This window comes from Ursus americanus, chromosome 12 (genome assembly GCF_024610735.1).
Source record: "Ursus americanus isolate L20-20 chromosome 12, mUrsAme1.1.p, whole genome shotgun sequence".
Classification (NCBI taxonomy): domain Eukaryota; kingdom Metazoa; phylum Chordata; class Mammalia; order Carnivora; family Ursidae; genus Ursus; species Ursus americanus.
Window position 1 is genome coordinate 41,660,912 of NC_142138.1, and position 26,019 is coordinate 41,686,930.

Consider the following 26,019-nt stretch of genomic DNA (forward strand, 5'->3'; position numbering starts at 1 on the left):
ATTTTCCGCGTACCAGCACGGCGCTGTGCGTCGACCATGCTGTCGTAAACAAGGTGGATGTCCCTTACCCCCTGAGCTCCTCGCCAGAGAAGTTACCCGGGCATGTTAAGTTTTCTCTTCCCTCCTTTACCAGAAAGACCCATCCAGGCTTTCTCCTCTAGGAGTTGCCCCCCAAAGACTAGTCCAAATCCCTGCAGCCTGTTGCCGCCCACATGGATTTCCACGCTGATGAAATAACATACTTTCCCCCATGATATTCTCTTTCACGGAACCCTATTTCCTGCTTTCGTGAGACTTATAATCTGAGGATATTTCATTAATCCATTTGTTCCTTTGTTCATTACCTCACCCTCTCATTAGTATGGAAATTCCATGAAAGCAGGGACTGCTTGGTCTTAGTCCCCGCTGAATCCTCGGTGCCTAATCAGCCCCTTGCACGATGTAGGTGCTCAGTAATAGTTGTTGAATTAATAACTATGTGGAAGGAAGAAGGGAAGGAGGAAGGAAGGAAGGAGGGAAGGAAGGGAGGGAAGAAGGAATAAGGAGGGAGGAAGGAAAGGGAGGAAGAAGGAAGGGAAGGAGCTAGAAGAAAAAAAGCGTCAGAAAAGGTTATGCAAGGCCTAAGCAAAGATAGGGTCCCCTAATTTCTTAAGGACTTCAGGTATCCTTGAATACACTCCATTTATAAGGGATTACGGGTCTGGGGTGGCACCTTCCACTAGTCTGGAGACCGCCAGTCAACTCTCCCCAACATTCTCTCAGGGTAACTAGTGACATACTTTAGGTCTCGAGCCACACAGCTAAAAGAGGTTATTATTCCTGGATGTCGCCAAGCAGAGAGCAAGGAGCACAAACTCCTGGGCTCTGGTCAGGCAACTGTATCTGGTGGTTTGGATGTGTCCTTGGAGACAGAACACAAGGAAGGTTTGCCTGAGTCCAGCAATGTTTTCCTTTAACCGAGGCAAACATTCTAATGACAGTATCTCTTGAGGCGCCCGGGTGGCTCAGTCAGTTGAGTGTCTGACTCTTGATTTCAGCTCGGGTTTGATCTCAGGATGGTGAGATCGAGCCCTGCGTAGAGCTCCGAGCTCGGCGCAGAGCCTGCTGGAGAGATTCTCTGTCTCCCTCCCACTCTGCGCCCCCCCCCAACTCATGCACACACATGTGCGTGCTCACTCTCTCAAATAAATAAGTAAATAAATGAAATATTTTTTTAAAAAGAAAATGAAATATTCCTGGTCTTATTAGACAATCTTAAATATATTTTTTCTCATATCCTTAAATATATTTTTCTAGTTAGAGTTCACATAGACTGAAAGCAAGCCTGTTAAATTGGCTAAGCAAGGATGTGTATAGACGATGAGGTCATTGCAGGGAAATGCATGGGATCAGCGAGGTATGATACCTTAGAGCCACAACCTAGACCTGAGTTAAGAATTTTAGGTCCCTGGGGCACCTGGCCGCTCGGTCTGGAACATGCAACTCTTGGTCTCGGGATTGTGAGTTCGAGCCCCGTGTTGGGTGTAGAGATTACTTAAAAATAAAAAAATATATTTAAAAAAATTTTATAAAAAGAATTTTAGGTACCTGAAGTCATTTGTTTATTCCTATTTCCTGCATTTATTAAACATTCATTGAGCACATAATTATGTCTCCAGTGGATTCATTTTTCAATGCTAAACTTGGTGGACAAAACCAAATGGCACTTTCTGGGGAGGGATAGGGTAGTGGCCACTGCTGGATGTCCTGGATACCTAATATGAGTGTTCCACGCTGCCCTGTGTGGGATACACAGAGCGCATCGCTCCCACACCTGGAGAGCAGTGCTTCCCAGCCCACTCCCTGTGGGGCTGACGTGCTTTTTGATGCTACTAAGGGTACAAAGATGTCACTCAAAAATGTTTACACCAGAACATTCACTGGGTCTTTCTGCTTTTTATTAGCCACCATTAATATAAAAATGCTGGTGGGGACACTTCTTGGATAACACAGTGCAAATGCAAACACTGATAAGCAGCCCAAATTGTAGCCACACTGTGTGTAAGAGAATTTCAGGGCCAGGCTGCCATTTCTCAGTCTTTCACATTCACTTTTGATGCTGATGCCAGAAATCACATTTCCCTGGGTTTCCGGTTTGCTAGCAGATACTACATACCAGGTTCACCTGTCCATCCCACAGGGACTTACTGGTACGGGCAGCCTTGCTTGTCAAGCAGCAACAACATAGCTGTCCTGTCCCCAGCTGACGCACTGGAATCATGCCCCTGGGCAGCCCCTGGGGATCACTCTCTACCATTGACTGTTTGGCTGCTTTTTTTGTGTGATCCTGCCTGACCATCAGATGTGGAATATAACTCACTTATACTGTGAAACATTGAGAATCCCAATGTTCTCCATGTAGAGGGTACCTTGTATATATTTTTTGATGGTTTCTTTAGTCTCTGAGTTTCTTGGTTCTCTCGGCTGGAATAATCTTCCCCTGAGCTCAGAATACTTCAGCGGTGCCGTTCATAATTTATTTTTTTGTTGTTTCTCCCCTGCTTATCTTTGAAATTAAGAAGGTATGTATGGTAAGTAGAACAAGGACTCCCCAAAGCTGAAAATGCCCTAATCCCTGGAATGTGTGAATGTGATTAGGTCACACAGAACGGTGGGGGGGGGGGGGGGCTAAAGCTGCAGGTGGAACTAAGGTTGCCAATCAGCTGTAGATATAAGATGAGCCTGCATCACACAGCTGAGCCAAATGTAATCACACAGGCGGGTCCTTGTAAGTGAAAGAAGAGGGCGGGGCCAGAGTTGGAGGAGGACATGTTAAAAGGGGAGTGAGTCTGGAGGGTTGTAACTGCCTGGCTTTCAAGATGGAAGATAGCCACAAGCCAAGGAATGTGGGCAGCCCCCAAGAGCTGGAAAAAGAAGGAATTCGGTCCTGCCATACCTTGTTTTTATCCCGGTGAGACTCGTTTTGAACTTCTGGTCTACAGAACTATAAGGTAATACATTTGTGTTGCTTTAAGTCGCTAAGTTTGTGGTAATTCGTTACCACAGCAATAAAAACTAATGCAATGTTTGATTCGTCTTTGTTTCTGTAAGTTCCCTTGCTTTCTGCATGTGTTGAATGAGTAAATAACAAAGAACTATTGTTTTATACCTACGGTTAATTTTTTTATTGTGATAAAATATGCATAATGTATTTTTTTTATCATTTGTAAACCTACAGTTCGGTGTTACTAAAGTTATTCATGGTGTTGTATAACCATCAGCACTATCTATACCCTAAAGTTTTTAATCCTTTCTCCCCAAAAAGCTCTCTACTCATTAAACAATAACTTCCCCTTTCTGTCCCCCCTCCCCAGTCCCCGGTAACCTCTATTATGTTTTCTGCCGCTAGGAATTTGTCTATTCTCTGTAAATTATATGTAGTGTCACACACTAGATGTCCTATGTCTGGCTTATTTCACTAAGTATAATGTTTTCAGGGTTCATCCATTTGGTAATATATACCAAAATCTGATTCCTTTTATGGCTGAATAATATTCCATTGTAGGCACATACCACTTCTGTTTAGCCATTCATCTGTGGATGGACACTTGGGTTGTTTCCATCTTTGGCTGTTGTCAATATGCCACTGTGAACACTGGTGTACAAATATCCGTGTAAGTACTCCCTGCTTTCCGTTCTTTGGTCTATATCCAGGAGTGAAACTGCTGGGTCAGACTGATGGCTCTATGCTCAACCCTGTGAGGAACTGCCAACGTGTTTGCCACAGCAGCTGTCCCTTGGTATATTCCCACCCACACTGCCTGCAGGCTCATGTCTCCATATCCTCATCGACACTATTTTCTAGTCTGTCTGTCTGTCTTTTTTTAACAAAATTATAGCCATCCTAGTAGTTGTGAAGTGGTATCTTAGTGTGGTTTGATTTTCATCTCCCTAATTACTAATGCTGTTGCACATCTTTTAATGGGCTTCTGGGCTTTTGCATATCTTCTTTGGAGAAATATCTATGAAAATGCTTTACTTATTTTTTGAACTGAGTTATGTATATTTGCCCTCGAGTTTTTGTTGTTGCATTTTGGGTGTTCTTCTATATTCTGGTTATTAATCCCTTATCAGATAAATAATTTGCAAATATTTTGCTCCATTCAGTAAGTTGTATTTTTGCTTTCTTGATAGTACCCTTTGATCCACAAATGTTCATGAAGTTGTTAAAGTCCAAATTATCGATTTTGTTGTTGTTGTTGCCTATGCTCTTACAGTTTATCTCAACCTGTGATTCTATTTGAATGTCTCACAAAAAGTGTTGTAGCCTTCTTGATTTGGTTTTCCACTTTGTATCTGTCGTCATATAAAGGATTGTCCAAATAGCAGAATTTGCATGTAGCAAGGTGTTCTTTTACATGTGAAAATCTCTAAGTAGCTTTATTCACAATAGTTTAAAATTGTAAATAATCCAAATGTCCATCAGTAGGAGAATGAAAAGGAAAGTGTGGAACACTGATCAGTGGAAGAAGACATAGAGATAAGAAAGAATGCAGTCTTACTATAGATACAAACATGGATGGACCTCAATGACACAGTAAAGACAAAGAGGCCAGACACAAAAGTGCACACACCATATAGTTCTATTTATCGTGAAGTTAGAAAACGGACAAAACCAAACTATGATGGGGACATCTGGCCGGCTCAGTTGGGAAAGGTTGCAACTCTTGATCTCAGGGTTGTAGGTTCGAGCCCCATGTTGGGTGTGGAGATTACTTAAAAGTAAAGTCTTTGTTAAAACAAACAAACAAACAAACAAAAGGAGTGCCTGGGTGGCTCAGTCAGGTAGGCATCTGCCTTTGGCTCAGGTCATGATCTCAGGGTCCTGGGATCAAGCCCTACATTTGGTTCCCAGCTCAGCGTGGAACCTGCTTCTCCCTCTCCCTCTGTCCCTCCCCCCGCTCATGCTCCCTCTCCCTCTCTCTCTCTCTTTCCAATAAATAAATAAAATATTTATTTAAAAAAAAGACAAACGAGAAACCAATCTATGATGATAGAAGTCAGTTTCATAGTTACCTGGCATAAGGTATTAACTGGGAAGAGGCCCAAAGGAGACAAGAAAATCTCCTGTATTATTGGAAATAATTTATATTTTGATCTAGGCAGTGCCTCCTTGGGTGCATATGTATGTATAATTCACAAAATTTATGCAAGATTTGTGCACCTTCCTGTAAAATGTTATCCCTCGATTAAAAAAACCAATAAATCTCTGGCTAATAGCGAGAATTCCAGTGTTCATGTTCGTAAGTGATCTTGGCGGTGTCTCCTGTCAGGACACGGTCTGAACTACCGCTCCGAAATGCTCCGCCTTCTTTGGGACGCGTAAGAAGAGCCGCGGACAGAGCAGCGGCGCAAATAGAAACTCCTTACGACTGTCTTGGGATCTTGGAAATGTGCTTGTGGCAGGAAGAGTTTCCTTGAGGACTTGATAGAATAGCAGTAAGTCATTAGTTTCTAGATTCTTGTTCTAGTCCTAAAATATAAAAAAAAAAGGGTCCCTGGAAAAAACCAGCGAGCAACCAAGTAGGACGCTTTGAAGGCTGCAATATTTGGAAACTACGCACTTGGTTGCTGCTCAAAGATGTTGCTAAGATACTTTAGATACCAAGAAACACAATTCAAAAGGGTGAAAAAGCAGATTTTGTTTTAAACCCAAGTGTAAGTTCAAGCATGTGTCCTGCTAACACAGACGCAGATGTGAAATTGAGAAAGCATCAAGTGATAGCACATGGCTGCAATTTGTTCGTTGCCTTTTTCTCTCAGCAGAGTATGTGAAGATGTGGAAACCCTATAATACCTGATGTTTGAAGAATTAAAATTTCAAAATCCTTTAATATGGGGGCCTAGGTGGCTAGAAATATCAGCCACCAGTCCACGTCAATGAAACAGGGATATGTTGGGTCCTTGACTGTAAAGTTTGAAGGGCAGGTGGGATGAGCGGGTAACGCTGGGCAGGGTTATCCTGAGACAATGTGGCTGTTATTCAAAATTAGATTTATAAAATGGCCCACCAAAACCGAGATAAAAGTCATACAGTAAGGCTAGGGGTATGAGGTTGCTTTTTTTTTTTTTTTAAAGATTTTACTTATTTATGTGACAGAGAGACAGCCAACGAGAGAGGGAACACAAGCAGGGGGAGTGGGAGAGGAAGAAGCAGGCTCCCAGCGGAGGAGCCTGATGTGGGACTCGATCCCGGAACGCCAGGATCACGCCCTGAGCCGAAGGCAGACGCTTAACGACTGCGCTACCCAGGTGCCCCTGAGGTTGCATATTTGATTCAATCCATCCTGGGTCCTGAGACAAGACTGAAAAAACATGTTTTATTAACGCATGCTATTTCAAAAGTTTTCAAGATACTAGAATGCATTAACAGAAGTCTGACCAAGACGTATAGTATTCAAGGGCTAAAAGGGATCCTCCGTGTGCAAATTACTGGCTATATCATATTTTGTTCACTGATTATTTAGAATAGGTTTTTTGGATGGGCTAAATGATAAAATAATTAGGAATTCACCTTGTATTAAGCAAGCACTATGGCGATAGGCATGGCAGTCCTGGGGACTTTGACACGAGTTAGGTATGACACCAATTTCAGAGAAGTTCTCCCAAACCATTTCCTTAAAAAGAACTATTAAATAATTAGAGATTAACCTTATTTGAGGGGAAAATCATAGGAGTCACTTCATAATCTTCAAGTATGTAATTTCTAGGGTTATAATAAAGAGATCTGATTATGTGCTGACATCATTAATAGGTATCAAACAGAACTGATCTTAAACGCTACTAAGATATTCCAATGTATTGTCTAATTTTGGATTTCACAACTGCAAAGGCGACAGCACCTATCTCGAAAGATCTGTAAAATAAGCCTGACCCCTCCTGTTCCTGATAGCTTAGGCATTATATATTTTTTGGAGTCAAGGACTGCATGATTTCAAGTACATCACACACACACGAGTTGTTTCTTCAAGTGCTCGCATGACCAACGGACGGCAGAACTGACTGCTGTTCCTCTATGGCCAAATACAAGTCTATATTGATACTGAGTCAACTAGAGATATATTTTTTAAGATAAGTGTGTATTTCCCCAGGAATCAGAATATCCTACACATTCACATGCATATGCCCTTCTCTTTCTCATTTCAAAGTGCATTTCTGAGCCCCTCTTTCCCCAAAACCTACTGAAAGAAAAGAATCTCCCCTTTGGCTGGGAGCCAGGGCTGACAGCACACTCAGTTCAGGAAAGGAGAAGGCTCATGAACAAGGATATGAGCTAGAGCTCTGGGCTTTCTCTAAATAGGGATCCCATCTAAACGGGACAGTCCTTCCAATAAATGAAGGCTTAAAATCAGTGTAAACCACTGCCACCACCCTGTCTCAGTGTAACTGCTGGACTCTGACCATTTCCCCGAGAGGCCCTGGGGTGGATCAGGCCTCCCTTGGAGCCAGATCAGACTTCTGACCTCTGTCCCTTGCACCCGACTTGTGGTTCCAAACAGAGGTCCAGCCCATACCTTCCTCTCCGGTCCTTGATCACTTCCTGGATCCGGGTGAGAAAGTCAGACTTCGGCTTTCAAGTCTATCCTAAAGGGAGTTCAACTCAACCCAGGGGCTAGTGCATGCCTGTAAGAGCCAGGGAGCTAAGGTCCTAATAAGTGTGTGGTCTTAATTCGTCTCCCTCTTCCTGCAGGATCACAGGATCAAACGCTGTATAACTAGCATCTGAAACTCCAGGAATCTCATGACCCTTTCTCCGCTGGCAAAAATGGTAGCTAGCGCGTACTGTTTATGACGTGCCAGAGCCTATTCTAAATACATTTGTTTGTAAAGGCATTTGTTCATTTATTCATTCAGCAAGTATTTATTGAGTGACCACTATTGCCAGGCACAGTCCTGGCAAAACAAACACTCGCCTTTTTAGACGGTATAGTCTAATAGGAGGAGAAAAACAATCACAAAATCAATAAATTAGATAGTATATTAGAAAGTTATAGCCCCAGAGAGAAAATAATTCAAGTAAGAGGGATGAGAAGTACCAGAGTAGGATGAGTGGCCATTGCTATTTTGAATAAGGTGGGCAGGGACCCTGCCAAAAATGTGGCCCATGGGCAGAGGAAAGAGTCAGTTCAAAAGTCCCGGGGCAGGAGTTTGTCTGGCATGTTCAAGGAGAGCGAGGATGCCAGTGTGGTAGGAGTAAAGTGAGCAAGGGGTAGAGACAGGAGGTGAGGCAGATGATGAAGGGGCTTTTCAGTCACTCTCGGGAATTTGACGTTTATTCAGTGGGGAAAAAAAGCTATGGAGTGTCTTGATCTAATTTATGTGGGGTTTTTAAAGATTTTATTATTTATCTGAGAGCAAGAGCATACGAGTGAGCATGAGCGGAGGATGGGGGCAGAGGCAGAGGGAGAAGCGAACTCTTCACTGGGCAGGGAGCCTGACAGGGGGCTCCATCCCAGGACCCTGAGCAGAAGGCAGATGCTTAACCAACTGAGCTACCCAGGTGCCCCTCATTTACATTTTAACAGAGTTGTTGAGTCAACTTTGTTGAGAAGGACTGCAGAGAATTAAGGGTAAAGCATGGAGACCATTCAGAAAAGGTGGCCAGGTCTTTGCATCCTTGCATCAGCCAGTCTTTGGTGGGGCTGCCCCTTGGGGAAGCATGGACGTTTTGAACGAGGTACTTCTCTTCCACCTAGGCAGTCCCCCTGAGGGACACACCCCCTGAGGGTTGCCTTCAACAACCAACCACCCCAGTGGGTGGGGGAGGAGCACACTGGTCCCAAAGAGGACATCTGGGAGGGATGGGCACCAAGTAACCACTGCAGAGACGAAGTGGCCAAAACCAAATGATAGCAGTGAACGTGATACAAAGCCATTAGATCCTGGATGTATTTTGAAGTTAGATCCAGCAGGATTTGCTACTGGGAGGAGTCAAGAATAGTCCAGACTTTGGGGACTGAACAATGGAAAGCTAAGACTACTATTAACTAGACAGGGAACACTGAATCAGAGCTATCTCATTTAAGCCACATAATTAAACTATGTGGCAAGTACTTTTATTAGCTACATAATGCAGCTGAGGAAACTGAGGCACAGAAATGTCAAATGGCAAAGCCAGAATTTGAAGCCAGCTAGTCCCACTTGAAACACTGTTTTTATTATTTAAAAAAGATAATGGGGGGGAGAGGGAGCCCTTGTGCCTCAGTGGGTTAAGTGTCTGACTCTTGGTTTTGGCTCAGGTCATGATCTCGGGGTCGTGGGATCAAGTTCCACATTGGGCTTTACACTCAGCATGGAGTCTGCTTCTCCCTCTCCCTCTGCTCCTCCTCGATCTCTCCCTCAAATAAATAAATAAATAAATAAATAAATAAATAAATAAAATCATTAAAAAAAAAAAGATAATGGGATCCGTTCTCTGAAATACCTTCAAGGGGCCCAGAAACTGAACTTCTAGAATCTTGACCTCTCACACAGTTTAGAACAGTGACTGGCAATACTAAAGTGTTCAAAACTGTGTGTGGACTATGTGAAGGTCCAGACGCAGATACAGAATGCCTGTGTGTAGTGGCTGTTTAATGTTACATTCTTGCCCAAAACCCTTCAGTGTGTCCCACCTCCACATTCATAAAGTCCAAATCTTAGTTCAGAATCCATGATGTGGCTTAAGGCTCATCTCGGCCCCTTCCGTGCTCTTTCATACGTCAACTCTTTTACTTTTCTTTTCTTTTTCTTTTCTTTTTTTTTTTTTTAAGATTCATTTATTTATTTAAGAGAGAGAGTGCACCGGAAGGGGGAGGGGCAGAAGGAGTAGAGAGTCGCAGGCAGACTCTCCATGGACCCTGACACAGGGCTCCCATGACCCGAGCCCAAATCAAGAGTCAGTCCCTCAACCACCTGAGCTACCTGGGCACCCCTGTTTTCTTGCTCTCTTTTAGGCACTACAGACATGTGTTAACCGTGCTCTACCCAGACCCACTGGTTGACCACCTGCCTCAGAAGCCACCATGCTGGTTTTTCTTCCTTGGGTAGGACACACTCCATACATGGGACATTTCTCTTTTCCCCCAAAGTAGCTGAATATTCCTGACTTTCAAAGCTGAGGTGGTGACTCTCCTCTATGAAGGCTTCTGCGCAAGTTAGGCTTTTGTTCAACTGCTTGTGATAGAAACTTGACGATGTCGCTTTAACCCAATAGGGGTTTATTTTTCTCACACAGCAGGAAGTCCAGAGGTAGGCAGTCCAGGACTGCTATGGCTGTGTAAAGAAATCATCAAGGACCAGGTTGCTTCTGACTTCCTTGTCTGCCATCCTTAGCATCTGGCTTTAGTCCTCACGGTTGCAAGATGGCTGCTCCACCCCAGGTATTGCATCAGGGTCCCAGGAAGAAAGAAAGGGCAAGGGCAAAGGGTCAAAGATGCATATCAACTGAATCTGTGCATTTGTGCCCAAAAAATAATAGCTTTCCAGGGAGCCCGACTCAGCAGACTTCCTCTGCCATCCCATTGGCCAGAACTTGATTGCATGGCCCCATCTTAAGGGGCACACTCCTGTCTTCAACAAAACTGGCATTCGGTTAGAAAACAAGGGGAAGACACTAAAGGTGAGACAGACAATCAGCAGCTTTTGCCACAGCTTCAGAGCCTACTCCAGGCTGTGTGAACTTTACCCTTCTCGGAGCAGCTCTTTATTATTGCCACTTGTGTGCAACTGAACGATAGAGTCCGTGTCTCTATCCCCTTAACTGAGCGCTGAGCATATGGTAAATGTTCCAACGACCAATATCACGAATGTAGAGGTGATGTGGCATAATGGTTACTAGCCAGGTGGCTAGGTTTGAATCCCAACTCTGCCATTTACCACTGACTTAATTCTGCCACTTCAGTCAAGTTACTTAACCTCTCTGTTCTTCAATTTCCCGTTGTAGAAAATGGAGGCAATATAGTCATACATACTTTATACAGTTGTGACAAGGACAAGGTTAATTTTACCAGAGCATGGAGACTAGTAGCACAGAAAATGGGATACACAGTTGGACAAGTTAGAGCATCTTGGTGGACCGAAGGCACAAAAGAGCTGAAGACAGGACTACTGAAGACAGTTTGGATGCATGGGGATCACCGTGGTGGAGACCAGGCATTGTGCCGGCCAGAGTTCGGGCTCTAAAGTCAGCTGCCCAGATTTGGCGACTTGCTTTTTCCCACTTACTGTGTGTCCCTGGGCAAATCACCAGATCAGCCTAAGACTCAGTTTTCTCCTATGTAGAATTAGGATTAAAAAAAACAACAACAGAGCCTACCCCTTTGGTGTGTTTTGATGATTAAATGAGATCAGCTATACAGGGTGTTTAGCACGGCTTATGGTTTGTCCGAATAATGTTAGTTTTAATAAGAAGCAGAACCAGGGCACCTGGGTGGTTCAGATGGTTAAGCATCTGCCTTCAGCTCGGGTCATGATCCCAGGGTGCTGGGATCGAGCCCCACAGCAGTCTGCCTGCTCGGCAGGGAGCCTGCTTCTCCCTCTCCCTCTACTGCTTGCACTCTCTTGCTCTGTCAAATAAATAAATAAAATCTTAAAAAAAAAAAAAAGAATCAGAGCAATGGTGAAGGGGCAAGCTGGACCTTTTCACCGTGGCTGAAGGGGGTGCAGGAGTATAGAATGAGGCTTTGCCGTGAATGTCGATCCTCACATTTGAAATGCCCCAGGAAAAGGTGTCCAAGCTGCACAGTCCTGTGGTCTCCCTGTGGCACTAGGAGGCACAGTCAGGGCCAGTGTCTTCTTCTTTGAGTCCTCAGAATGGAGCCTTTAAAAAATGTAGCAAATTAACCAAGAAATGCCTACTTTATTTGTTCTTAGACCAGGCATTCAGCAGACATTTGCTTACCTCTGGAAGTCCCTGCTTACCACAAATAAAGGCTTATTGAGGCAGCCCTGCACCAAGAAAAACTCATGGGTCTTGAATCTGGCGCAGCCTTTTTTTGAGGAAGATAGGGCAATGCAAACAGCCACCAGCATCTTTCTCCAAGCTCAAGCATTCGGGCCGTCTGTGTTTCCCAGTTTGAGGCAGGGAGTAAGCTGACTGCTACTAAAAACAAAGCAGAGCACCAGAAGCTCATGACATCACAGTTCATGATGACTAGAACTTTCTTTGTGCATATATAACACTTTTTAAAAGCTTACATTTACCATCCAAGAGCCATGATAAAATGGCTAATTTTGCCTCTAATGTCGTCATTGCGTTATTGCAAGACCAAAATAAAATTCCAAATTGTTAAAAAAAAAAAAATGGACTACATACTAAGCTGATTCTGTGTAACCAAATCTCCCTCAATTAGAATAATGAAGAAAACCTAGGTCAAAATAACTAATATATGTTTGTATAATGAAAGCACAAAATATGTAAAATATGTTTTGTGAAGTATTTTATCCTTTTAGATAAAATACACATAGTTAGCATCAACATATTCTAATAAACTAAATGAGACTAATTAAATGACAAAAGCTGCAGTTTAAAGTAGTTGTATGTCATAACCATACACGTCTTTGAATATATAAGAAGTAATTGTTGGTTCCTAAAATAGCCCGCATATTGAGGAACACAAATTTTTAATCCCTTGCTTCAAAAATAAAAGAATGCTATGAATTTAGCAAGTAAGTCTTTGAAAATGCTCAAAAGAAATCATCTCAAAAGCTTAGATTCAGTAAAACGGTTTGAACTATCACAGAAATTCAGTAAGTTTTCACTAAGCGTCTACTAGTTGTATGGGTATGTATTGTAGCTCCTTTACCCCTCACTCTGCTACAATGTACACTACAACACACACACTTCCAGAAACCAGAAGCTACATATCCCAGTTAGCCAGTATCACAAAGTTAGTGGGATTTGAACCCCAGCCTTCTAACTTTATTTATTTTTAAGTAATCTCTATGCCCAACATGGGGCTCAAACCCACAACCCCAAGGTCAAGAGTTGCAAGCTCCACCAACTGAGCCAGCCAGGTAGCCCCCCCGCCCCAGCTTTCTAACTTTAAATTTGTAGCTTGTTACGTTTCAAAACAATTTCTTGTATTATAAAATCGAACACAGGACAGTCTGAGTTAATGTGCATTTCCCATATTCTCTACAGAAAAGCCTTCTCTTAACTTATGATATGTGGTTGCAAGCAGAAAGACCTGCAGAGAAGATCAGGGCCCTTCAGCCCCTAACCCTCTGCTTGTGCCTAACCCTTCGGAAGCCGCGTATATATGGAAGATTGTGTTGAGCCAAGGAAACCTTTGAAACCTGGGCTTTGGCCTCAAATATCACTGCACGCCCCCAGCAGACAAGGCTGAGCCAAGTAAAGTGGCCTGGAACTTGGAAATAAAACCAGTCGTACAGCCTACTTGACCCTCCTATCTAGGCACCCCCTGACCACAGCCCCCTCACGCGGGCGCTTGATGGTAAGGCAAGGCCAACCCAATGAAAAGCAGGAATGAGAGCCGAGAAGAGGAGAACACACGAGCGCGCATGTGCCTGGCTGCCCAGGGCAGCGCATTCTGGACCATCAGCCCCAGCCCTCAGCTGAACGCAGCTCTGCCCTTCTGACTCACCCAGACAAATGGGAACAAAGAAAGGAGAGAATGAAGTGAAGTAGCCAGGACCCTCCCTCTTCCTTCTCCCTCCAGAAGAAAACCATCCCCGAAGCCAGAAGTCTTCTTTGGCTCCGCCTGCGGTGCCCACGCTGGAGCGAGCAGGGCCCGGGCACCTCTCCGCACGTTGGACTGGAACCGGACCAACCCAGTCAAGCATCACTCCCCCGGGCTGGACCTCAGAGGTAGCTGAGGGAACACGGACAGCTTCCTTAGCCGACGAGCCAACATTTTATATTCTTGGTGTAAAAATTTTAGAATCTAATAACTTTGGACAGCATAAAATAATCAATGCGGGGGTTTTGTGGGGAGTCTTGGAACACCCTCCCCCAGCCGACGCTGTGCCACATGTGTCTCCTACTGTCGCCCTTACAAGCCGACATGACCCACGTTTCTGAATGAATTTGTAATGTGAAGCCTTCCAAGGCTGGCGTGTAAGTTCCACCTACTTGGTTTTTACAACAGGGGCAGGATATTTCCAGGAAGGGATTTTGAAGACGTGAATACTAAGTAAGCAGTGTTATTATATGGATGTGAATTGGAAAAGTCTCCCACTATTTGGGAGCTGATGCAGTGGACCAGAGCTGGTTTTAATTATGTAGAAGGGATTGGTTACAGTAAAACTCAAACTGGAAAATTGCCTCAGAGTTAGAGTAAAGAATTCTTAAGATTCTAGAGTTGGCAGAGATGAAAGGGCTTATCTCATTCAGTGGTGCCCTGCGTTCTATGTAATTCAATCAACAAATATTCACTGGACATCTATTATGTGCCAGGAACTCAAATACAAAAATTATTTTTTAATATTAAAGAAGGTCCCAGTCTTCCCTATGATAGTGATTGTGATTCTAGATATTTAAGGAGGAAAGTACCTAACGAGATAACATCAACTACAAATATAGTTACATTTTAAATATTACATTTTAATCATTACCACAACACCTACATTTGAAAATTAGGAGTATACATAATGAGCTGTATTATTTCTTCCATCGACAGAAAGTGCTCAATTCACAAACATTGTCTACAATTCCTTGTAATCACACCACAGCTCCCTCTCAGTATAAAGCCTGTATGTGGAAATAACTGATTTAGTCCCATGTGCTCATTTTACAGACAATAAAAACTGAGATCGAGAAAGATTATAAGCACCGTCCATCTGGTCTCGTAACTAGTTAGCGGTAGAGCTATATTACGCAGCCTCTGCTTGTTTGCTGTCTATAAACTTAGGTCACACAGAACACTATCTCCCAAGATTTAGCCTCTCCTCTCTGGCCGCCAGATGGAGACGATATCTCCCAGCCTCTCTTGCAGGTAGTCATGGCCATGTGACTTTGGCCAACAGGACGTAAGCACTGGGATAAGAATTGATGTATACAGGCCAGGTCACATTCTTGTATGGGATGCTTTTACCTCTCCACATCCTATCCCCAGCCTCGTTTGCACTTGTGAGCCACCTTTAACCCTGCAGATAAAGTCAACGCCTAAGGACAAACTCATAAGTAGAAAGAGTCCTGATTCCCCCAGTCACCCAGGAAGAGCAAGGCCACACTGCATTGCCCTGCCTCCTTCTGAGTGGAGATTTTTCTCTTGCCTAAGCTACTATAGTTTGAGGTCTTTTGTTGCAGAAATTTGGTCTAAACCTCACAAAAATAACAAACTGTACACAGATAAAAGGCTGCAGGGTGGGAGGGCATGGAAAATAAAAATTATGCTCTTGAAAATAAGAGAGAATGGTATTTCATTTGTATTTCTAAATAATGACACTAACTAAGAGATCATGACAGAAAACTAATCTCTGGGGTGGCCATCTCCCTAGTGTTTACACCTTCGTGCAGTTCCCTCCCAACAGAAACCAATAAAAGCAATGGCGGGTGACTTCTGAGGCTAGGTCTTCTTCTTCTTCTTCTTCTTCTTATTTCCTAAGATTTATTTACTTGAGAGAGGGCGTGTGTGCTCGTGGCAGGGCGGTGGGGATCGTCAGAGGGGTACAGGGAGAGAGAAACTCAAGCAGACTGCGCCTAGTGCGGAGCCTGACGCAGGACTCGATCTCACAACCCAGAGACCAGGACCAGAGCCAAAACCATGAGTCAGAAGCTTAACTCACTGAGCCACCCAGGTGTCCTGAGGCCAGGTCTTAAAAGCATTGTTGATTCTCCTTGTTTTCTTTCTCTCGCTCTCTTTCTCTGTCTGTCTCATCACCCGCTCTGGGGGAAGCCAGGTACCACATCACCAGGAGACTCAGGCAGTTCTGTAGAGAGGCCCATGTGGTGAGAAACTGAGGCTTGCAGTCAGTGGCCAATGAGCCATTGAGGCAAACACGGAAGTAGATCCTCCAGCCTCAGTTAGATCTCCAGGTCCCGCAGCCCCCGGAGACAGCATGTTTGCCTTATAAGGGAGTCTGCAAAAGAACCACCTTGTTACGTCACTTACCATTGCTGACCTATGGAAACCGAGATAATAAAAACGCTCATTGGATATGTTTGCTATGTTACCTTCTTCAGGGTTTGGTAGGTGCTATAGCATGCTAGAAATGTCTGCCTGCCTCCCCTGGTGAATAGGTTAGTACATGGAAGGTTTAGCTCACGCTAATGTTTTCTATAGGCTAGAGGTGATAATACCTATAAACACATCTCTTCTTAATGAATTTTGAAATTGTGATTTCTGGGGGTGAGGGTGGGGATAGGTCATCTCACCAAATACTACCCTAGACCCCAGGTAAAAGAGGCAAGTTGATGTCAATTTATACAATTGGTTAAATTTAGATTCTTCCTGATGTTTTTGAATTTATAAATTCTTTCATTAATCATGTAAACAGCTACCCAATGCATTGGGACTAATACCTGGGACAGTTTATGGAAACAATTATAGTAATCCTAGACTCCTCCTCTTCCCTTATTCCACATCCGGCCAGTCACTGTGTCCTATAGAGATGAATTCTGAATGTCTCCAGAGTCCCTCCTGCTGGCTAAGGCTTAGGCTTTCCTGGCAGGGTCTCAGGGAAGGTGCTGCCACATTGCTTTCTTGGGGGAGGGTGGGTACTTTCATATATGGGCTCAAAGAGCATCTGAGCTATTCATGCTCCTTTCTGAAATAGTAGCCATACTTTTCAACTCCCAAATCAGGGCATATTTTAATTAAGAACCGTTTCACAAAATCTGGGACCTAGGAAGGACCATCGTCACAGAGAGACAGGCTGAATTGACAACCAGCATCCCAGTGACCAATCATTCATTCCCCAGATATGCAGGAGGGTCCACTACGTGCCAGACAGGGCACTAGACCACATAAAGAGGACAGGCCCAGTCCCTGCCCTTGAGGCTCTTATAGTCTAACTTTCAGAGCTATTGCCCAAGGCCCTCAGGGCTCCCTCAGCTTCTCCCCAAGCTGGAAAGTGGAGGTAGGGACCCACCTGTGCTTTTCCTTCACTTCCTAGAGTGGGACCTTTATGGACAGTGGGGGCAGGAGGAGAACAGAATGGTAAGCTTGTTGGGAAGCTGAATGACAGGGGTATCACCCTCTACTATGTCAAATAGGAAAAGAACTTGAACTAGGCAGATATTTTTTTCAAACACCAAAGAAGCTAGGGAGCGAGAGCTATGTTTTCATTCTGTGTCAAAGACAATGTTTTACTGTCCCAGACACTCCTTCCCTGACTGTAGCAGTATGCAAGGCCACAGTCACAGGCCTGGGCTGGCCTTTGGAGACCTGTGTGCCATGCGGTGTACGGCTGGGACCTGCTCAGATGACAACACAGTCTTCAAGGTGTTTGAAGCCGCTGGGTCGCCTACTGGTTACAAATACATCTTCTTTTCCTCGTAGAGTATTTGCCTGCTAAGATAACACAAACCAAAATGAAGATTAATATTACTTAGATCCATGTTGGGAGAGAGGCGAGACTGTTGAGAGGGAAAAGACCTTTTACCCTTGGTTCATCTGAGGATAACATTCCTACCTCGTCAGATTGTCCCTACTCCTCCAATAACCCCCTGTGCTTGGAATAGTGTCCCACAAAATCCATGTCCATCAGAACCTGAGAATATGAACATCTTTGGAAATAGAGTCTTTGTGGATTTCATTAGTTATGATGATGCCATACTAGTCCAATGACTAGTGTCCTGAAAAGAAGGTCATGCGAAGACACAGGGGTGTACCCAGAGCAGAAGGTCCTATGGTGGCCGAGGCAGAGATTGGAGTGAAGCCAAGGAATGCCCAGGGCCACTGGCAGCCACCAAAGGCTAGGAGGAGACAAGGAGGGATTCTTTCCTGGCCCTTCAGTGGGGGGCATGTGCCTGCTGACACTTTGGTGTTTGCCTTCTGGATTCCAGAGCTGAGAGATTAAATCCCGCCCCCCAGTTTGTGGGACTTTGCTGTCCTAGGAGATGGGCCCCCTGGCCTGAGGCCCAGGAGTCCGTGGATATGTCAGCCTGGGGGAGGTCCTTCCTGTAGAAAGCCTGCCTCGATTGTGTAAAGCTGATCGGAGACCCAAGAACAGGCACAAAGAGAAGGGAGCAGTGGTCCTGAGCTTGGGGAGCAGCCAGATGACGCAGGGCCCAGGCTGTGGCAGGTGTAGACGGGGCCGTGCTGAGCCTCTGCTCGGCTGCCAAGCATCACCTCCCTGGGCTCCTGGGGAAGTCCATGCCTAGTATTTTCTTCTTGGCAAAAGTTAGGAAAGGAGCCACTGGGAATGAACACAGGCAGACCTTCGGTCATGGAGAGGCAGGCAGGCTGAGGCCCAAGAAGATGGGGTTGCGGCAAAGCCCTTTTATAAGCTCCACTCCCAGAACCACTGGATGCTGTGGTGGGTGTTGTAGGCCACAGACGAGGACTCAGACTGGTGGAGATTATCTTTCAGAAGGGCAGAAAATACTCATTTCAGGATAAACGTGGCATTGCTACCGCAAGAGGAGCTGTTGTCACAGTGTATTAACGTGCAGTTTTTTGACACAGTGTATTCACGTGCTACTGACAAGACAACAGGTGGCAAGGGCTCCCCGATTCCGCAGGGGCTTGCTAGCTCGGCCGTGCAAAGGAGGAGGCTAAGAACCAGTCTGGAGATCTTAGCGGACTACACAGCCCCAGTCTGTGAAAGAGGCTGGCGAGTCTGAGCTTGAGGCCGGGGACCTGCAAGAAGAGGATCTGGTGGGTGGATGGTGTGTGGTTCGCCCCCAGAGCCCGCGATGCACAGAAGTGGCCAGCCTTCCGGGAGACCTTCTGGAGCAACTGACAAGTGTGCCTGGAGGTGGGGCTTGGACCCGTGTCTGCCTCTTGCCTAAGACATCCAGAGGGCGGAATCTGACTAAAGCTGCCTGTGGTGACAGCGGAGAGGGTGCAATTCAGGAAGTAAGTTCACTCCACGGACAGCGGGTCAAAGGTACGTGTTTACCGCGAAACAGAAGTGCGGATATGGGAGGGTTTGCTGTGAATTGACCTGGAACCTCCGTAAAGGGACTTTGCCCCCAAGGGCCAGACAGACAGAGTTCAACCCTCAAGGACAGAGGCTAAATGGGGAGTTAAGTGGCCAGTGAGTGAGTAGCTCATGGAATTAGAGAAGTCCAGCTGAACGATCCCCAGGCACTGGGTCTCTGTACAGTCTCCGAGCAGCCCCTGTGACAAAGAACCCACTTGGCACACTTGCCCATCCCAGAGAACACTGACCACTGCTCATCACCTAGTCAGTAGAACCTTTCTGGGCCCCTTTTGTCTACTTCCCCCCTAATCCTGGAGGGATTAGAGATTGCACGTGGTGGAGGGAGGGGGGCCCTGGCATCATAAAGAGAGAAGAAGCTGCCCACGTCCCCCTCTCCTACTGTAGGCTTCCTGCCCGAAATGAACCAACTTGGAATGACTCAGTTTTTATTATTCCTCAGGACTGGGCATGATTAGTTAAGAAACTGAGACTGTCCTGAGATCTAAAGTGACCAGAGCGCTTTGCATGATCTGCGAGGGAGCAGGAAGCTGTGGGCCCTGCCAGGGGGTCTCATCTGAGGGACACTATCCCCTCAGAGTGATTTATCAGGGCAATCGGGGGAAGAAGATAAGTTCACTTTATGATTGGCTTTTTAATTCCTACCCTTTCAATTACATTCTGAAAGAGAGAGATGTGGTGCAGGGGTGCATTCAGCAGGGGTCAGACCTAAGAAGGGAGGAAGTGGGGAGCCTGGGTGGCTCAGGCAGTTGGGTATCTGCCTTCAGCTCAGGTCATGATCCCGGGGTCCTGGGATTGAGTCCCATGTGGGGCTCTCTGCTCAGCAGGGAGTCTGCTTCTCCCTCTGCCCCTCCCCCCAACCATCCCCCACTCATGCTCTCTGTGTCTGAAATATATAAATAAAATCTTAAAAAAAAAAAAGGAAGGGGGGAGGTGAGGGAGAGCAGAGACAGGGCTCAGGCTGTGGGGACTCTGGAAAGTTCACAGCCTCAGTGAAAGTAGAGGTGAAGAATAAACAAGGAGGAAGGGTAGGAATTAAGGTCAATGTGGCCTTTTTGAAACACTGTTATGAGAGATGGATAGTTTGGGGTGACTTCCAGGTCAAGAACATGGCATAGGAAGTGGTGTCTGGACTAAGAGAAGAGGAAGGTAAATTAGAGATGGAGAACCAAGGAAGCTGGAGGCTGAGGCCATCCAGGAGTTGTGAACACCATCCAGGGTGATGGCAGGACTTGAGACAGGGAGAGGGGCTATGATGGTGGTCATCAGCAAGTGAGGAAGAACAGACAGGAATCTGCCGGCGCCTCAGAGCAATAAGGTTCCTTGGACGCAAGCAAGAGTTGACAGGCTGGGTGGTCCAGGTGGACCTACAGAAGGGCTTGGGAATGAGGGATTGAGTGGAAACTGCTGGAGGAGAGGGAGCACTGATTTTGTTGGGGGTGAAATCACGGGGCGACAATAGGGAAGTGAGGCCGAGGGAATGCGGTTCAGCCTTGCCATCCAAGTGTGCTCTGAGGGTCAGCCCCGGCAGCAGCCCCGCCCGAGAGCTGCGCGTTCGACCCCCTCCAGACCGTCTACCTCCGACGCACATTTGACAAGCTCTCTCGGTGCTTCTGTGCACATTAAACTTTCATTCTAGATCATGACAACCTTAATCCAACTATGGCCAAAAGGGGCACTGTGAGGTTATTACATTATCTGGATATTCTTTCTCTTTTAGATTTGCGCGGGGCCATTACGTTGGCCTCCTAGTGTATGAAAATAAATGTTAGGAGGCATGACAAGTGGGCTTTTGGGTACATGGTCCCTCACGGGTGGAAGAACCCAGACCGCCGTGAAGGTATTAGAGAATCTGGTCTGCTGTGTGCCCTCTGTGGCTGGCTATTTGGTGTGGATAGTGTGGCTGAAGGGACTTGAAGCCAGTTTCATGTCTGGACAGAGTAAATAATTGAAGAGAGCAAGCAAAGATAAAGCCCAGAATATCTCTTCATCAGTTTTGCTTGCTTTATGCCTGACATCCCACATATCTCCCTCCAGCAGCCAATTCCACAAATATTTGCTGGCTACGAACCAGGGGCCAGGCAGGCACTCCTAAATATCCCTTCTCATTTCCAGAGCCTTTGCATAAACCTTACCACGTTTTCCTTTTTATTCTCATAACCACCCTTTCAGGTCAATAAGGAATGTAGGATATGCTTTCTCTATTCACAGGCCTTGAGGATTTGCCCCAAAGCACAGAGCTAATAAGTGAATGAGTTGGGATTTTCCTCTAGATTTTCTGAGACCGGTTGGCCTCTGCAGAAAAGATGGGCTATTTCACGAAGGGGCATCTTTCTTATTTCATAGATGTAAGATCTTGGTGGGCCTCGAATCGTGGTAAAGTGTTTGATTTCCTAGTCATATGCACAAGGGAGTTTGCAACGCAGAGGGAGGGCCTCGTCAGGGACAATCTCCTTTCCCCATCCCCGCCAACACATCTCATGGGATACTGTAAACAAAGTGAGAAAGCAGACCTGCCCGCTTCAGTTGACCTATCTGGGGCAACGTGCAAAGACGCCCTGATTTCCTTTGTGGAGGGAGGGCCCTCAGGAGAACCTAGCCATTGCTTTGCCCCTACCTCAGCCCCAGGTGTCGACTTTATAGCCGTGCGGCTATAAAAGCACCACCATCTGGCCACTCTGATTTGAAGATGAATGCACATCATGCTAAATTTATCCCTGGCAGAAGTCTTAATTTTTAAAACAAGAGAAATGTGGGAGGAATGAGCCAGCTCCCTGCACCGCTCCCAGACGCTCACACCTGTCTGCGCATGTGCCCCACCCTGCCCTCCTCACGGACTCCCCTGTCCTCGGGGAGGCACAGAGCCTCCTTCCTCAGTTTCTTTGTGCAACCTGGGCTCTCCCCTTTCAGTCATACAGCCTGGAAACAGAAATTGTTTTTCAATATCCAGGGGAAACCATGCTGACAGGAAGTTGCCTCATTGATATGGTAGGTCGCACTCCCTTCAGTCCCCCTAATACTGTCGGCAAATAAGGCCAGTGAGCTCTCATGGGGATTTTCCTCAGCTGGTGATGCAAACCTTCTTTACCCATGATGGGAGCGATGCTCGGGGAAATCAAAGACAGCAAGCCTACTTACAGCATCGTCACAGGCCCCAGAAGTACCTATCAGAGCCCAGAGCTTTTTGTTCTGACAGTGGGCTTATGGTCTTGAATTGGGCCTCCAGTTTTGTCTTTGTTTTTATTTTATTTATTTTTTATTTTTATTTTTTAAAGATTGTATTTATTTGACAGAGAGAGAGAGACAGCAAGAGAGGGAACACAAGCAGGTGGAGTGGGAGAGGGAGAAGCAGGCTTCCCACTGAGCAGGGAGGCTGATGTGGGCCTCGATCCCAGGACCCTGGGATCTATGACCTGAGCTGAAGGCAGACGTTTAATGACTGAGCCACCCAGATGTCCCTGTTTTTATTTTTTGAAGAACACAATATGGTGACCAGAATCTGGGTCAAGGACCCAGTGATAAGGAGTGTCTATCCTGCCACTGGTCCTAATGTTTTGCCTGTCAGGAAGCAGGATGTATAAGCCTATTCTGGGGGAGCAGCAGCCAGCTTGGGGAGCCGCATGGCCCAACTGGGGAGAGAATTTAAAGCCCAGAGAATCCAGAGATTGAGGGCATTTTGTATAATCATCCTGTTTCTGTATCCCTGGCCTCCTAAAATCAATTGGGTTACTGAATTTCTGAGTTGGCCATTCAAGGAGATTGCCAGAATCATTTCTAAACCAGGCATGGACCTCATCCTACCATTCCTACAAATCCAAGGCCTCCCGATGATTTTCCTGTAGCACATCCCTAGAATTAAAGATGTACGCTGCATAGCAGGTCAAAAAGAATTCCTTGTAAAGTTTTGAGAATAAAGTCTTTGATTACTTATGAAAAACTCATTTCACTTTTCTTTCTTAGCTTCTTTACTCATTAAATGCTATAATGAAATTGATTAGAGAAAAAAGAAGAGCATATACTTAGTGAGCTCTTATTTTGTGCCAGGCACTATTTTCAGCGCTTTCTTTGGTGGTTCAGTCGGTTAAGCGTCTGCCTTCAGCTCAGGTCATGATCTCCGGGTCCTGGGATCAAGCCCAGAATCCGGCTCCCTGCTCTGCAAAGAGTCTTCTTCTCCCTCTCCTGCTTCCCCTGCTTGTGCTTGCGCTCGCGCTCTCTCTCTCTCTCGCTATGTCAAATAAATAAATAAATAAATAAATAAATAAATAAATAAAATATTTTTTTTAAATGACTAGGATTTAAAATCCATTTTAATGAGAACAGTTTCTCACTACTTTTAAGTAACAATGATTTACATTTTTAAATAAGAACGTGTTCTGGCCTTAGGACATCACTGATTCCTGATGGATGGGGTGTTGATGCCACGGGACTACGGAGTCCCCAGGGCTCCCGGGGCACAGTTAGACGTGTCCTCCTCTGCTGAAAGTCCCTGTGGCGACTTCAAGGGCATGACTCTCACCAAGGGTTTCACCACTGGTGGTTCCGCATTCACCGAAGGGATGTTCTCGTGAGCGCGAGGAGTACGTGCCTTTCCTCACCCAAGCATCTTTAGAGCTTTTCTCCAATACGGATGTCTTTTTGTACTTTTTGTTCTGGTAACTATATGCAGTTTATAAGGGTGCAGTGGATGCCACCATATTTTTCATGATCTGTGGGTGAAGGCTGAAACACTTTATTGGGAATTCTTGACTTGGCAAATGTGTGACAAATCCAGTCTGTACAAATGAGAGGCTCCAAGCGGTGTGTCACAGGCTATAGTCAGCCTGGGGGCCTCTGAACAATTCAATGCAAAAGCCCTGCCCTGAGTGCCATGCTGTTCTCTTCAGAGGCCAGGGGAAGACGAGCAGAGCAAAGACTCGCCCTTTCATGTATTTCCTTTATTTCTTATTTAATTACCACAACAATATTGATCTCTCTTCCTTTACAGTTTATAAAATTGAGGCTGAGGTTTAGCTAAAGTTACAGGAGCTACTAACTGGTGGGTTTAAAACTCAGATGTGTTTGTCCTTAAAGTCCTTAACTGCCATATGTTGTTTACAAGGAGATGGCTAGAAAGGGTTTCTTATTTTAGAATCTTGCATTTTCTATTGCATTTTATAGCATTCAACATATTTTGTGAACAGCTCTGTTTTGGGGGGGGGTCTCAGAAGAACTGTAAATAAGGCAGAGCAGGTCTTTCTCCCATTTTTCAGGTGAGGAAACTGGGTCCAGACAGGTTAAATGCTTGACCAAGGTCCCAGAAGTGGTAAATACTGGAACAGGAATAAGGACGTAGGTCTTCTGACCCCTCTCTAGAAGAGACCTGAGTGACCATAGAAACCTCGGCTCTCATTTTGCATTTGCAGAAACTAAGATCCAGGGATGGAGTGTTACTTAGCCAAGGTCACCCAGTTAGCCAACAACAGAATTAGCACCAAAAATCAGACTGCTGCTATTCCCAATTTAATGATATTTCTGCGCTTTCAAAAGAAACTTATAAGTGAAGAAATCAATTAAAAAAAAAACATTGGAAGGAAATATTTCTTCAGTTGCTCTGGAAGCACAGAAGGGGAAGCCTCAGGATGGCGAACTTTTGTGTCTTTGGTTCTATCCTCAACAGCAAAGTATTTCCTAAAAGATTTTGTTTAGAGAAGAAAATCAGTAATTGGTCTTTGATATGATAGCTATAAGCTACAAAGTAATTTTCCCTTGGTGACAATGGGTAGCTTCCTATTAAAAATGTTATTTTTATGTAGGCTCTATTAGCTTGCAAAGACAATTTCTTATAGGATCAGGAAACTTTATCCTGAGTTCTAAGACTGAAGGTGTCATTATAGCATCCAGCACTAGAGGGCGCCCTATGAGAAGGCTGGCTACACAGACTCCCAGGAAGTCACCTGAGCAGCTAGACAGGCAGAGGGGGAAAAGAAGGGAAACAAACAGCAAACAGGTTCAGCAGTTATCATGGGGCCAGACATCACAAGCCACACAACGGATTATGAAAAGTTGTGTGTGTATCTCTGTGTCTGTGTCTGGTTTTAGCTTTTGTTATTATTTTAATGTAGACGTGGTCCAGAATAGGATTGATTATTCACATATATACCATTCAATCCTTACAACCCTGAAAAGTAGATATTATTAGCTCCACTTTATAGATGAAGAAATTAAGGTTCAGTGAAATTAAGTGAGGCGTTCAGTCACGGACAATACAATGGAAGGTCTGCAATGCCAAAGTAACTTACTATTGACCATCCTTCCACTGTGCTGGGGCTTTTTCTGCAGAAGACCATGTAATGTCCTACGGTCTAATTAAGTGTCTTTCTCTTGCAGACCTTCTTAGAATTTTTTCAGCCAAAACTTTGTTATTGCACAACCTTACCCTTCTACTCCAGCCAGGCCAAAATTTTTGCTGTCCCATGCACACATCTTTTTGGAGTCCCTAGTGATTATTCCAATCTCACCTTGCTTTTTGCTCATCTTGCAATAGCAATCCTTGCGTTTTGTCATCTGCCTCTGAGACCACATGCCTTCATGCCGCGGGGTCTGTGTGTATCCTCTGGGCTTTGGGCCACTTCTCTCTAATCCTGACTGTTGGGGTTTGTTGAGGTGTAACGGGTACTGGCAAATACTGGCTCACAGCGGTTCTCAACACTTCATAGACATCAGAGTCACCCAGGGTGCCTGCTGACCTTGCAGATGCCCAGGCCCTCCCTCCAGACATTGTGATACTTGAGGTTGAGATGGTGTCCTTGCATATTTAACAAGCATCCTGGCTGACTCAGATGTAGGTAGTTCGTGAACTTCATTTTGACAAACTACCTCTTGCTGCGTCCCTCCGAAGGTATTCACACTCACATATCACATCATCTGATGCAATTTGCCATTTGTTGCTGT

General features: G+C 45.2%; 1 pseudogene; it reads right to left on the reverse strand.

The window, feature by feature from the left end:
- Window positions 1–23,468: 23,468 nt before the first annotated feature.
- Window positions 23,469–23,958, reverse strand: LOC123794898 (large ribosomal subunit protein uL30m pseudogene; annotated as a pseudogene).
- Window positions 23,959–26,019: the final 2,061 nt, after the last annotated feature.